We start from the raw sequence: 15,338 nt of genomic DNA, 5'->3' as shown, positions 1-15,338 counted from the left end.
GGAGGGAGAATAAAGAAGATATCATTTCTGATTTTAAACACCATTAACCACCCAAAACTACCAGGAATACATGGAGAAATGGCTGGGTCAGGAAAAGGACTGAATGAATGTGGAACATTTTGCTGTGCTGGAAAGCAATGAAGTGCTCAGAGGCTAATGCAGACATGTCAAAAGGAAAAGGAACTAACTTGAAGGGACTCCAGCTGGTCAACGTTAGGGCAATATGTCTATAAAATAGAATAGAGAGAGGTCGATTATAACATATTAAATGAAAAAGAATATAGGTGTCCATAGTGACACGCAAAGAAAATGGAGCTGGGAATGAGCTTATTTTCATGAAGGATGATAGCCAATGAAGCTGAAGAAGAAATGATAAAATAAGATAGCAAGCATTTGTTAGAAATGGAGCATTCATATAGTATCAAAATATTGCCCCTTAGATTACTTATTAATTATCCATGGAAAAGATATTATCTTAGTTTATTTGGACTGCTATAATAAAATACTGTAGATTGCATAGCTTATGAATAATAGCCACTTATTTCTCACAGTTCTAGAGGTGGGGGAAGTTCAAGATCAAGGTGCCAGCAGATTAAGTGTCTGGTAAGGGCTGCTTTCTGGTTTATGCACATGTTCCCACTGTGTTTTCACATGGTGGAAGGTGCAAACAAGCTCCTTCAGGCTTCTTTTATAAGGGCACTCGTGGCATTCATGAGGGCTCTGTCTTCATGATCTAATTACCCCTCAAGGTCCCACATTCCAGTTTAGAATTTCAACAGATTAATGTGGGGGGAGTCAGAAACATTCAGACCATAGAAGGCTTGTTTACCATGGAGATATCTAGCAGACACCACCTGAACCAAGTGACCAACCAAAATAATGAAACAACCTGACATCATAAGCTCCTGACTAGTTGCAATGGGAAAGAATGCAACATCATCTATGTTACTTATTTTTACTGCTTCATGAAAATATAACTTGTGTACCATAAAATCTACTCAATTTAAGTGTATAATTCCATGAGTTTTAGTAAATTTATATGGAGTTAAACAATCATCATCACAATCTAGTTTTTTAGAACCTTCCTTTATTCCCCAAATATTCTCTACAGCCTGTTTATGGTCAATCCCTACTCCTACAAGCAGCCATAGGCAACCACTACTATGCTTTGTATCTCCATAAATTTGCATTTTCTGAATATTTCATACAGATAGAACATACAATATATGTTTTTAAGCCTCAACTTCGATAGGTATAATAATTGAGGTTTGTACATATTGTAGTATGCATTAATATATTATTCTATTTTACTGAAAAATAATATTCATTGGATGTATGCATCTTATGTTTATCCATTCACCAGTTGATGGATATTTGGATTGTTTCTAGTCTTTGAGTGTTGGAACTCATGTTGCTGTAAACATTTGTGTATAAACTTTTGTATAAGCTACTCAAACCTTAAAAATTTGCGTTTGCATCAGTTTTGGTAATTTGTATCTTTGTAGGAACTTGTTTATTTCATCTGAGTTATCTTATTTGATGTCATAGAGTTGTTCATAAAATTCTCTTATAAGAATTTTAATTACTGTAAAGTTGATGGTGATGTCGTCTTCATTTCTGATTTTGGTTAACTTGTGTCTCTTTTTTTTTTTTCTTTCTTAATTGGTCTAGCTAAAGTCTTGTTAATTTTGTTGATCTTTTCAGATAACTTTTTATTTTGTTGATTTTCTCTATTATTTTTGTTTTCTGTTTCAGTGATTTCTAATATAATATTTATTAGTTCTTTTATTTGTTTTTAAGTTAGTTAGCTGTTTTCTAGTTTCTTATGGTGGAAGCTTACTTTATTGATTTGAAAACTTTCTTTTTTTTTCAGATATAAGTGCTTAAAGGTAAACATTTCCCTTCAAGCACTGCTTACCTGAATTCCATAAATTTTAATATACTGAACTTTTACTTTGTGCCATTTCATATATCTTTATATTTCTTTTGTGATTTCTCCTTTAACCTATGGGCTATTTAGAAGTTTGCTTGCTTTCCAAATATTTGGCATTTTCCTTTTCTGGTTCTATAATAGATATTTAATTGTGATCGGATAAGACACTTCATGTGATAACAGTCTTTTTAAATTTTGTGAGACATCTTCTGACTTTTTTTTCTATCCTGAGAATGTTTCATGTGCACTTTAATAAGTGTTCTACAGTCATTTGGTAGAATATTTTGTATATGTTGGTTAGATAAAATGGATTGCTAGAATTGAGTTTTCTGTACACTTGCTGATTTTCTATCTAGCTCTTCTATTAATCTCTGAGATTAGCTTATTTAAATATTTAACTGTTATTGCTAAGTTGTCTAATTCTAATTCTTTTCTCAAGTCTGTAATTTTTTTCTTTATGTATTTTGGAGCTCTGAGGAAGGTATGCATATATTTGCAATTTTTAAATCATTTTAATGTAATGAGCTTTTTATCACTATAAAATAACTCTCTTTGCCTATAGTAATAGTTCTTGTTTTTTTAATTATTATTTGATAATAGTGTAACCACTCAAGCACTTCTGTGGTCACTGTTTACCTGATATATATTTTTTCATTATTTTCCTTCCAACTTATATTTTAAAATCAAGCATATTTCTTTTTTAGACAGTACATTGTTGAATTTTTAAAACTTCATTCTGACATTCTATGCTATTTCAGTGCAAAGTCTGGTACTTTCACATTTAATGTAATTATTGACATGATTGGATTTATATCAGCTATTTTGCTACTTGTTTTCTATTTATCCCATGTCTTTCTTGTTCCTCTGTTTCTGATTTCTTGCCATCCTTTGTGTTAAATAAATATAATCAGTGTGCCATTTTCATACTTGTCTTGATTTTCTTAGTAGATACTATAAAGACTATAGTGTGCATCTGACCTTATCATAGTATCTTTCAAAATAATACTAACAAATTTCTGATCAACTATTAAAACTTTGCTCTGCTATATCTACATTTTCCTGTACTTGCTCTTGTGTAATCATCATCACATGTACATAGACAGACAGGTAGATATAGATATATTACATATTTAGCAATACAGTATTATAAACATACTTTATACAAGCTTATGTCTTTTAAAGAAGTTAAGAAAAAAGAGAAAATACATTGCATTAAGTCATATATTTACCTACATATTACAAAATTCCTTTAGTAATTAAAAAAAAAATTGGTAAGGCAGGTGTCCAAATGATGAATTATCTTAGTTTTTGTCTGGAGAGGTTTTTATTTCACCTTCATTAAGAAAAAAAAGAAACAAAAAACTTTTTGTTTGTTTGTTTGTTTGTTTGTTTAGAATCCCTGATTGACAAAGTTAGCTATTATATCTGTTCTTATTCCCCTGTGTTTTCTCTCACTGCTTTTAAGACTTTCTCTGTCTTTGGCTTTTAACAATTTAACTGTGTTGTATCTAGGTGTGAATCTTTTGGCGCTAATTTTTTGGGGGATTATCGGTGTTTCTTGTAGATTAATGATTTTTGTCAAATTTGGACAGTTTTCAGCCATCACTTCTTGAAACATTTTTCTTCTCCTTTTTTTCTCCTTTGCTGTTAGAAATAACATTACGCCTACATTGTTATGCTCAAAGCTGTTCCACAGGTATTTAGGATTCCCTTTATTTTTCTTCATTTGTTTTTCTCTGTGTTCTTTAGACTTGGTATTTTCTATTAATCTTTTTTCTAGTTTGGTGATTCTTCTGTCGTATCAAATTTCTTATAGAGCCTCTCTACTTAGCTTTTTTAAATACAGTTATAATTTTTATCTAAAGTCTGGTAAAATATGGAAACTCGTATCCACTCCATCTTTTTCCTTCATTCTTCTTTGTGCTATTGATTTCACATGCAGTATTACACGTATATATTCATGTATAAACCCAACAATGCAGTGCCACAATTATTGCTTTAGATAACCTTACATTGTATCCTTCTGTTGCTCTATACAACCTGTATTTCCAAATGGTTCATTTTTATAACTTCTGTTTCTTTAATGAGACAGCCGAGCCATTAAATAATTATTAACATACTTTCCTTTAATTCTTTAAGTGTATTTTCCTTTAATTCATTGAACACATTGAACCTGTTTTAAAGTCACTGTCTGACAAATCTAATACCGGTGACACTGAAAGACAACTTTTAGTGACAGGTTTTGTCCCTCTAAATATGATCACACATTTTTGTCTCTTTGCACACCTTATAATTTTTGTTTGAATTCGAGACATTCTAGATAATATGTTGTGTCAGTTCTGGATTTGGACTCCTTTTCTCTCTGAGGGTTGTTTGCTTTTGTAACATGCATGAATTAAATCTGTGAATTCTGTCTCCCCTACCTGGTGTGACCACGAATGTCCCCGCTCTGCTTATTTTTAGAAATTATTCACTTATTTGTTCCTTTATTTATTATTTTCCAGCCTGAATCTTAGTGCTCTGGCAGTGTTCAGTCAACAATTGGTCAGAGATTATGCTCAAACACCTCCAGTTAAGACGATTAACTCCCTGTTGATGATATCTGTATGAAAGTGCAGAAATTCAGAGAAGGAGGAAATTATGGTTTATTCTAGTAGAGAGGAAAGATATTATGGAAGGAGGAGGGCTTGATATTTGTCTCAAATTATTATAGAATTTATTATATACATAGACTGGGTGCAGTGGCTCACGCCTGTAATCCCAGCACTTTGGGAGACCAACACAGGTGGATCGCCTGAGGTCAGGTCAGGAGTTTGAGACCAGCCTGGCCAACATGGTGAAACCCTGCCTCTAGTAAAAAAAAACAACAAACAAACAAAGAAAAAAACGCTGGGCATGGTGGCGGGCTCCTGTAATCCCAGCTACTTAGGAGGCTGAGGCAGGAGAATTGCTTGAACTTGGGAGGCAGAGGTTGCAGTGAGGTGAGATTTCGCCGTTGCACTCCAGCCTGGGCAAGTGTGAAACTCTGTCTCAAAAAAAAAAAAAATATAAAAAAAAATATATATATATGTAATATATATGCAGAAAAGAGAAGAGCAAAGTGGAATAATGCTGAAAACATGTGTCAAATCAGAAGTAAGCTTGTATGTTTTCAGGGTGAAGAGGAGACTACATGTCCAGAGTATAAGGTAAATATTGAAAATGTGGAAAATCAAATCTGTGGGGCAGAATAAAGAAAGAACTAAGTTAAAGCATTTCAGATGTTTTCAAATGTGATTATTGAATCCAGAGCCTGATGAGAGAATGGAGAGAAGCAGTAAAAGCACTAACTTTAACGTATTTGGTGGAAAGAGTTCTGGATCGAAAATGAGATCAGTAATCATTTAGAGATGGTGGTACTGATAGGATTTAATACTGACAAGGAAAACGTTCATTAGTTCAAATGTTCATTAGCATAAAGTTCATTAGTCTGCAAACGGGACTGAAAAATGAGAAGAAGGTGTTCATATGGCTTGCTCTTTTCCTTTCCTGCATTTTACCAGAGGAGTAGTGATCTCATGGGTCTATGAAGAATCCAGTGTTCTATTCAGAAATGGAGAAAAAAATAGCTTTTGAACTAGGAGGTCACAGGGCAAATGTCATGCACGTAACCATTATGCTGTACCCCTGGAAGACAGAGAATAGAATAGAATATTAATGAGAGACTAAAGACAGGTCAAATTAAAGTGAAAAAAAAAATCCGTATCTAGTATATCATTTATGGGACACACAGAAAAGTAGTTTCTGGTTAAAAAAATACATGCTCATATATATAATTATGTATGCATATATTTTTCCTTATCAGCTTATTATTAGAAGTTTATTTCAATAGTTTTTTTGCTCTCTATTTATGGAGGCCACATTTATATTAAATCTCAAGTAGTAAACACTTGGAATGTGATATTTGCCAACTGAGAATGAAGCTGGCAAAACCTGAGAAAGGGAAGAATGGACGTGTCTGGGTCTTCTGTATCCCCACTGAACAAAAGCATTTCTAGTCTGAAACACAAGCCTGCTGTCCTATCTTTAGCCTACTTGCTAGATGATCAAATCCCAACTAATTATTTAGCCTATCTTTTTCTCACCAAACCATGTGGATTCAATTTTTCTCATATGAGTTTTCTGAAAGCAAAAGCAGAAATCCCAAAGGACTATTCCTGAAACAAAAGGAGATTTATTACTTTTCACTGAAAGGGGATTTGTTATAGTAGGAATTGTATGCGTGTCAGCTGAAAAGACCACAGTTCCATCTGTGGCCTGAAGATTATGTGGCCTCTACAAGCAACTCTCTCTCCTCTCATGGTTCTTTAGTTGTCATAGATCTGGCATCTGACCTCCAGGGTCCCTGCAGGAAAGGACACCCAGAAGAGACCAGAGCTCTGATGGTGAGGTGACAGATATAACTATAGGCCCCGACCCTGGCAACCCCAGCCCGTTCTTTCATAGTCCTACAGCTGTGCAACAGTCTTAGCCTTGTTGCCATTGCTAAGTCCCAGCATGAGGCAGTTTGCTCCTAGTCCTGTCACAATCACCTTTTGAAATAACAGAAAGAAAATTCATGCGTTCCTCAAGCATGATACTTCAAAAATCTATTTTTTATTTTGATAGTTTGGAAAAATCTTAGCTTTATGTTATTTTTTTTTAATTTCACTTTTAAAAAGGCCACTTGTTTTGGATCAGTTTTAAGGTCCCAGTAAAATTGAGAGGAAAGTACAGAGATATCCCATATAGTCCCTGCCTCCACACACACAGAGCCTCCCTGATGATCAACAATCTCCACTAAAGTGGTAGATTTGTTATAACTGATGAACCTACATTAATCCATATTATCACCTAAAGTCTGTGGTTTGCATTAAGGTTCACTTTTGGTATTGTGCATTTTATGGGTTTGGACAAATGTATAATAATATACATTAACCATTATAGTATCATAAAGAATAATTTCGCTGCCCTTAAAAATCCTTTGTGCCTCCCCATTCTTCTCTAACTTCCCCCTGACCTCTGGCAACCACTGATCTTTTTACTGTCACCACAGATTTTCCTTTATCAGAAGATCATGTAGTTGGAACCATACAGTATCTAGCCTTTTCAGATGGGCTTCTTTTACTTTTAATATGGATTTCAGTGTCTTCCATGTCTTCTTATGGCTCAATAGCTTATTTCCTTTTAGTACTGAATAATATTCCACTGCCTGGGTGTATCATAGTTCATTTATCCATTCACCTATTGAAGAATATATTAGTTGCTTCCAAGTTATGGTGATTATGAGTCAAGCTACTGTAAACATGCAGATTTTGGTAGAGACATAAGTTTTCCACTCCTTTGGATAAAAACCAAAGCACTATTATTGGATTTTCAAGTAAGTTTTTAGTATTATTGTCAAATTTTAGAAAAGCTATACGGGACCTTTGCACATATACAATTATTTCACTTAAAACGGTAAGTGCAGCTGCATGTGGAAAATAGTGGGAATCCTTTTCTGTGAAAATGTAACATTGAACCTTCTCATCCTGATGAAATCTATAGCCCAGGCTTCAGAGGTTTCCTGGTCCAAGGTGATGACCTTGTGTGCATTGTTTTAGCTTTTTCCTACTTCAATTTTTATATCCTTGCAATGATCATAGCAATCCCCATCCTTTCTTTCAACCTAGGAATATTGTTGGAAAAACAAATGAGACTGTGTATGTGTGCACATGCATGTTGTGTGTGTGTGTGTGTGTGTCCTCCTCATTCCACTTTTCCATTTCCTCCTCTTCTTCTTTCTCTTTCATCTCCTGTTAATCATCAGCTAGGGTCGCTAGAATACCAAAAGCATTGTATATTACGTGGCAGCCACAAGAAAATGGCATGAGTGTATGAGTGTGTGTATGTGTGTGTGTGTTTGAGAGAGAGAGAGAGAAAGATACACACACACAAAGAGAGAGAGACAGGGGCTGAAATATTCCTGTGTGTCACATATTTTTTGTTGGTTTTGCGGTCTCGCTCTGTTGACTGAGCTGAAGTATAGTGGCATGATCACAGCTCACTGCAGCCTTGACCTCACAGGCTCAAGTGACCCTCCCACCTCAGCCTCTGAAGTAGTGGGGACTATAGGCATGTGCCACCATGCCTGGGTAATTTTTGTATTTTTTTGTAGAGATTTGATTTTGCCATGATGCCCAGGCTGGTCTTGAACTCCCGGCTTCAAACCATCCACCCACTTCAGCCTCCCAAAGTGCTGGGATTACAGGCCTGAGCCACTGAGCCTGGCCTTTTTGTTGTTTTTTGAATACACTCTCATTTTGATGAGGTTCCTTCTGATGTTTTTGAATTCCTCTGCCCCATCTCATTAAGAGATCCTACTTGTCAGACACATTTTACGCTTTTCCATGAGATAATGGCCATAACTTAATTCCATTGCTGGGACTGGTCGGAGAGACACTTTTATTCTCCATAGGATGTTGTAAACTAAACTCTAGTACATTTTCATAAGCAATTTTATCTTGACATTTACATTTTGGCTTATCTCCTTTCCTCTCTCAGATGTGAAAGGTATTTTAATCATGAAACTGAAAACTTAGTCAAGAAAATGTTTTATTTTACACTGGGATTCTTTATCTTTAAGCACCATGTTCTGCTATGAATTCATTTGGACATCCATGCCAGGCACCTTGCAGATAGGGAAATGTTTTTTATTTACTTTAGCATTTGTTTTAGTATTTCTTTAGTATTTGTTTCAATTTTTAAAGAAATACGATGTTTTGCAAGGCAAAATTACCCACTGCAAGGCAGTTCTGGGTAATTCTGTCTTTTACTGAAGAATCAGAAGATGGAAAACAGTAAATAATTTATCAATTAATTTACTTATTGATTCAAAAAGGTTTCACGGACCATCTGTTATGGGCAAGTCACCATGACAGGCACCGGAGAGAAAGCATGAAGTAACACATGGGAATCCTTACCTCCAAGACACATAGAGTGAAAAAATGCAAAAGAAGAATCACATGAAGAATGCAATTAATAATTAAATATAGGTTGCTCTCATAGAAAGAAAAACTAAATCAAATGGAGGCATCAGGGAAGACCTCTCAAAGGAGGTGGCAGTGAAACTAAGTTATGAAGAATCTGTAGGAATTGTTTAGATAGGGTCATTCCTGGGGCTAAAAGCAATGACATCTTGGTGATATGAAGTGACTCATAGAAAAGTTCCTGGGTCATCTCCAGGTACATAGTAAGGAGAGAATAAATGTTAGTTTCCTTTTTGCCTGTTAGGCATCCAAATAGGATCTTTGCTGAATTATTTGAATTTTCTAAACCATCTGGTGTTTTGTGGAAATAAATGCCCCAGCTAAATCCACTGGAACGGTTTTGATGGGCTTTTGGTTCAGCTGCAGTAGCAATCTTCATAAATGGAAATAGAAAAGTAATCTCAACTGTCTGTTAACCGACAAAGGCCCTAATGATGTCCTTGCAGAAGTAATTTGTGATTTGGGTACTGAGAGTGTGCAATCAGAGTAGCAGAGAAAATGCAACAAGGAGTGGCTAAAGGTTTCAGAAAAAATATGATGAAGGTGAAGTAGAAAACAATAAGGATTTGGATAAAGAAATATAAACATGGTGAGGCATGTATCCAATCTAGCAAAACTCTGGCAATCTTGCTGCATCAGAAGACTGAGAAGTAGACCTCTTTTCTTACTTTGATAGCTTTTTAAAATTCGTAATATATTTACACGACTCAAGCACCAAACAGTAAAAAATATGCAATTAGTGGCACATGGTGGTGCATGCCCATAGTCCCAGCTACCTGGGAGGCTGAGGCAGGAGAACCTCTTGCTCCCAGGAGTTCCAGGTTTCACTGGGCTGTGATGTGGGCTGCGTGTCCACTGCACTCCAGCCTGGGTGACAAAGCAAGACCCTGTCTCTTAAAAAATATATATGCATATGTAGTAATAAATCTTGTTTATACACCTTTCACTCTAATCCTAGGGTCCTATTCTAATCTCTGTTGCCTTTTAGAGTATCTTTATACAATTTTAATCAATTGCATGTATAGATGCACACATTTTTATTTTCTATGTACCTGTTTATTCATTTAACAAATATTTATTGAGTGTATACTTTGCCAGATAATGTTCAATCCAGCCAAGGGAGCTAAGGTAATGAACAAAACAGAGAAGTTCCTCCTCTCCCTGACATTCATTCTAGCAAATGGAGACAGATGATAAAAAGTAAGTAAACCATAGGGTGTTAGATTGTCAACCACTAAAGAAAAAAATGAAGCATAATAATGCGGAAAGAACATGCCGGAATGGGAAAGTATTTCACTTTAAAATAAGGGAGTGGTACTTGAGCAAAGACCTGGTGGAGGTGAGGGAGCAAGCCCCATAGAATCTGGGAGGAGATATTCCAGAAATAGAGTATTCCTGATCCCAAAGGCAAGCCCCAGAGATCAGGGTAAGCCTGACACCTTCTAGGAATAGGAAGAAAGCCCGGGTGGCCAGGGTGGAGTGAGCTAGGGACAGAGATGAAATTAGGGACATAGGGAGAGGATAGCATTGGGAAGTAATGGAAATAATTTTGAGCAGAAGTATTTTATCAATCACTCTTGAATTTAAGATGAAGATGAACTGTAGAAAGGGCAGAATCCATAAGACCTGTTACAGATTAGTGAAATGATTCCAGTTAAGTGATGCTGATGACCTGAATCAGGGTAGTCGCTATAGATGGGATGGGATGTGATGTGGCTGATTTGTGGAGAAATGTTTTGTAGGTTGAGCAAATAGTATTTGCATGAGAGAAGTGCAAGAAGGTGGGAAGGGGGGGTGTCCCAGCTAGGAGACTGGAGATGGCATTCATGACCTAGGAAAGATTTCGGGAGGAGCAGGACGGGGGATCAAGTGATAGAGTTCCATCCCTGGACATGCTAAACTTGGAATGCCTGTTAGACAACTTAGTAAATATGTACAGTAGAGAGTTCAAATTAGGGAGAGGTCCTCTTTAAGGATTATAAACTTGGAAGTAATAAGAATATAGACAAAATTTGAAGCCGTGACATGGATGAGCTCACCCAGGGAATTACTGTAGATAGAAGAAAATGAGGCCAAAAATATCATCTCAGGACATTCTACAGATCAAAGGTTAGCAAGACAAATAGAGAAAGAGAAGGTGACTGAAAGGAAGCCAGTGTGAGAAAGAAGAAAATCCAGGAGAGAGTGGTGAGTGGAAGAAAGACCTTCGAGATGTGGAGAATGGTGGGCTCTGTCAAAGATGCTGATTGCTAGGTAAGATGAGGACTAGGATTGAACCAAGCCATATAGCTGTGACCTTGACAAGAGCATCTTCAGTAGAGTATTGAGGGAAAGTGCTGATTGGAATGAGTTCTAGAGAAAATGAGCTGAGGAAATTAGAAACAGCAAGTAGAGACAAATTGTTAAGTTTTGTTGTAGAGGGGGAGCAGAAGAATGGCACAGTTGTTGAAGGGAGAAGTGGGGCCGGGTGTTTTTTGTTCTGATTTTTTTAATAGAGGAAATAAGGGTAAGGGTCTTAGCTAATAGTCGAGAAGAGAAATGTAAAATAAGTATCCTTATTTCTGTGATAATTCGGCTTCAGTTAGGAGCATCAACATTTCCATCCACGGTAACAGGAGGAAAATCTGAGTCAGGGCTGAGAGCACAAGTGGGCAAGTGTGGTAGAGAGAGAAGTAGAGAAGTTTTCCTCATGGTTTTCTCCACCCTCAGGGAAATAGGAGGCAGAGTCATTAGTTGAGAGTGAAAAGCAGGGAGAGGTGTTGGGGTTTGAGAAAAGGGAAGAAGGTCTGGTATATTTAAATAGAGCTAGTGGGAGAGAAATGGATAGGGGAATGAGTGAGCCTCAGGCATCACTACCTGTCCGCTCAAGAATGGTAATCAAGGATTGGAAATGTCACCAGTAAAGCACTTTTCATTTGCGTTTTTCTTTAACCAGGGTCAACTGCGGAGTGCAGTAAGTATAAAAGGACCAATAGTTAAAGCAATTTTTACAAATGGTAGCACACTGCAGACACGAATATAAAGGTGTTCTTGGTAAGAAAGGTATAATGCTCACGCCTGTAATCCCAGCACCTTGGGAGGCCAAGGCGGGCGGATCACGAGGTCAGGAGATCGAGAATATCCCGGCTTTCACGGTGAAACCCCGTCTCTACTAAAGAAATACAAAAAATTAGCCGGGCGAGGTGGCGGGCGCCTGTAGTCCCAGCTACTCAGGAGGCTGAGGCAGGAGAATGGCGTGAACCCGGGAGGCGGAGCTTGCAGTGAGCCGAGATCTGGCCACTGCACTCCAGCCTGGGCGACAGAGGGAGACTCCGTCTCAAAAAAAAAAAAAAAAAAGAATGGTATAATGCAGTTGTCGTCACTTGGTGGGTGTATACGCCAGGAGTGTACAGGGGTTTCATAGGAGTTCAGGGTGAGGTATTGAGTTTCTAAATATTTTCATTTTCCCTAATCCTTTAAACATGTCTATTAGGTATATTTTAATATCCATACCATACTTTAATCACACCTATTTATAATTTTTAAATCAATATATTTACAGATTTGGGTTTGCTTGCTTATAATTTCGCTGTTAGTTTGATTGATCCAAGACATTTAAAGGATTAAGGTTTAAATAGAGAGTAAAGGCTTTTGGAGACAGACCAGGGATCAAATGTCAGCTCTAACACTTACTTGTAGTGTCCTTAAGCAAGCCATTGAGTGCCTCTTAGTCACCATTAGACCATATATTAAAATAAGAACACTTTATTTATATGCTTTGGATAAAGTTTAAATTCAATTATGAATATAAATACTTGGCACAGCTATAGGTATTTATAAAGATTCCTTACAGTCTCTCTACCTTAAAAATAAATTACAATATGGAAATAAGCTATTTTTTTATTGCTACAATTAATATTTATTTTACAAAGTTTTCAAAATGAAATAATCAAAATAAAACAATTTGAAAAATCTGCATTTATGTCTCCCAGAATTCAATATAGTAAATATTTTGGTATGTTTATACAAGTATTATTTATATACAAGTAAATGTAAATAAATAAACATAAATGTGTGTGTGTCCACATACATTGTGCACACACACACACACACTACATCTGCTTTATTCCATTTGAAATACATCTGAACCTGTGACTTTTTCTTTTGCTTTTCATATCATTAAAATTTTTCCACAACATTACTTCTGATGGATGTTTCAAGTTCATCAGACAGATGTATGATAATGTGCACACTAATCCTGTAGGGCTGTTCTTCTTTATTAGTTTCAATTTTTATCTAAACTGTGTTAAACAATCCAACTGCTAAATCCTTAGGCTCATCTATGCCTTTTTCTCCTGGGATAAATTTCATTAAGTGAAAATTGCCAAGTAAAAAACTATGTAAATCTTTAAGGGTTGTTGTAAGTATTGTTAATTTGCCCTCCAGAAACGTATCTAGACTCCCAGGTCACTCTCCTACATTGGATAGCAATGTCATCCATATCAACTGGGTACTCCTTTCAGTGCTTGTGTGCCCTGCATATTTTAAAGCCTCAACAACAAATTAATCTTTATTATTGAATAAATAGAAAATCTCATGGTTTTTCTTCAAATATGGGAGTTTTATTTTAGTTTTGTATTTTTACCTTAACCAATGGTTATGAAATGTTCTTTCTATGTAAGAAATTTCAGCCTTCTGGAAAGAATGTCCCCAGGAATACTACATATGTTTTCATAGGCCGTTAGTGACCTGATTGTTTTAGAGATAGTTTAAGATCCTAGGCTTAACAGGAGAAACACAAAACTAAAAGAAATAATGATATAGAACTCCTGTTACTAATACCATTACTTAGAATACAACTGTCATTTCTCTGGTCTAACAGTGAAAAAAATTTTTAAGTAAAAAGTTTGGGGTTTTTTTACTTACAATTTACTTCTCTAAAAAATATTTTACCCCACTTATTTGCTCTTTTTTCCATACACAGTTATCATTTTCCATTTATAAGTGTGTGATGGTTTTTAAATTTCTTTCTCCTATGAGACTTAAGAAACAAATTTAATTCTACGAAATTCTATTTTAATATGTCAGTTACTATATTGGGGAATGATTAAATCTTCATCTATCAATCTTTTGGAAGAAAACTAGATTCCTGGGCGTATACTGGATTTTCCAGACAGATTTTTTGTGTTCTCATTGTAACCCTGTTTATTTTCCTCTGGTTGGAAAGGCCATGAGTGTCTCTCTTAATTTACAATGTTGAGTTTCCTTTGCTCTCCCCTGGGTCTCATTTCTCCCAAACAATTCCTTCAGCTGCACATCACTGAGCAAGAGGGACACCATGGATAATGGAAAGATCTACGGCAAGGCTGGCTGTCTGCCCTGTTTAAGGAGGCCGTACTGGACCATCCTGCTCTGCACATCCAGATGTGTCCACGAATACATTCATAAAACGATGGCCTGTGGAATCCTATAGGAAAATGATCCAGAGCCTGGGCAGTCAGAAGGAACAAACACTTGATTTACAAAATAAATCTTCTATATTTATGTTTTAAAGACACACAGAGGAAAAACATTTTTGAATTCATGATTTTCTCCCCAGATTTTGACTATTGTAATCTCTTTCTTTCCTGAGACTTAGGCATCTTCATTATAAATCAGAAGATATAACTTGAGATTTTCCCAAGGTTTATATGTTCCATTCTCGTTAGAGTTGGAGACATGAAAATGGCAATTTGGGATGCCTCTTTAGAGTCAAAAACCTTATAAAAATATAATATACTTTCTCTCTTCATTTCCTCATTTTTCTGGTCATAGCTAGAAGAGTAAGATGTCTTTGAAACTATTAAGATAATTTTTAAGACATGGTATAACTGTGAATTTTATATGGATATAAAATCAACAGGTATCAAAGCCTTTATTAGCTTATTAATTAATAAGGGAATGGGTAAATATTATAATTGGTATAAAAAGCAGAGGCATATGTAGGAAATTAGGAATCTGAAATGAATTTATAAATTGATGATCTATCTACGAGGCAATAATTGGTTGCATTCCACCAGTCACAATTGATTTGCATTTCTATGAACAAGAGATGGATGAGCTAGACAGGATAGTCACTCACTTTTTGTTCTGAGCCCATTTCAGTCTCAGTTGTTTTCCTTACTAAAACATCTATCTCTAATATCCCATTATATATATTAATATCCCATTATATATTATGTTTTATAATATATAATATATCCCATTATAATATATATTATATCCCATTATCCCATATATATTCTTATATATTATATATCATAAAATATATTATATCCCATTATGTATTATATGTTTTGTATATAAGGGATTTCCAAAAGAGTTCTGTATACATTATAAAT

At 35.7% G+C, this 15,338-nt stretch overlaps 1 long non-coding RNA gene across 1 annotated transcript in view; it reads left to right on the top strand.

Moving 5' to 3' along the window:
* LOC105479361 (uncharacterized) overlaps positions 1–14,746 on the top strand; it is a 70,343-nt gene extending 55,597 nt beyond the window's left edge. The window contains exons 3-4 of the long non-coding RNA XR_985832.2: positions 10,078–10,179; positions 14,269–14,746. This is a non-coding gene — a long non-coding RNA (uncharacterized lncRNA). The remainder of the gene's footprint in view (positions 1–10,077; positions 10,180–14,268) is intronic.
* The last annotated feature ends 592 nt before the right edge of the window (positions 14,747–15,338 follow it).

The sequence above is a fragment of the Macaca nemestrina genome, chromosome 7 (genome assembly GCF_043159975.1).
Source record: "Macaca nemestrina isolate mMacNem1 chromosome 7, mMacNem.hap1, whole genome shotgun sequence".
Lineage (NCBI taxonomy): Eukaryota > Metazoa > Chordata > Mammalia > Primates > Cercopithecidae > Macaca > Macaca nemestrina.
This window is presented reverse-complemented; position numbering and strand designations above follow the sequence as displayed.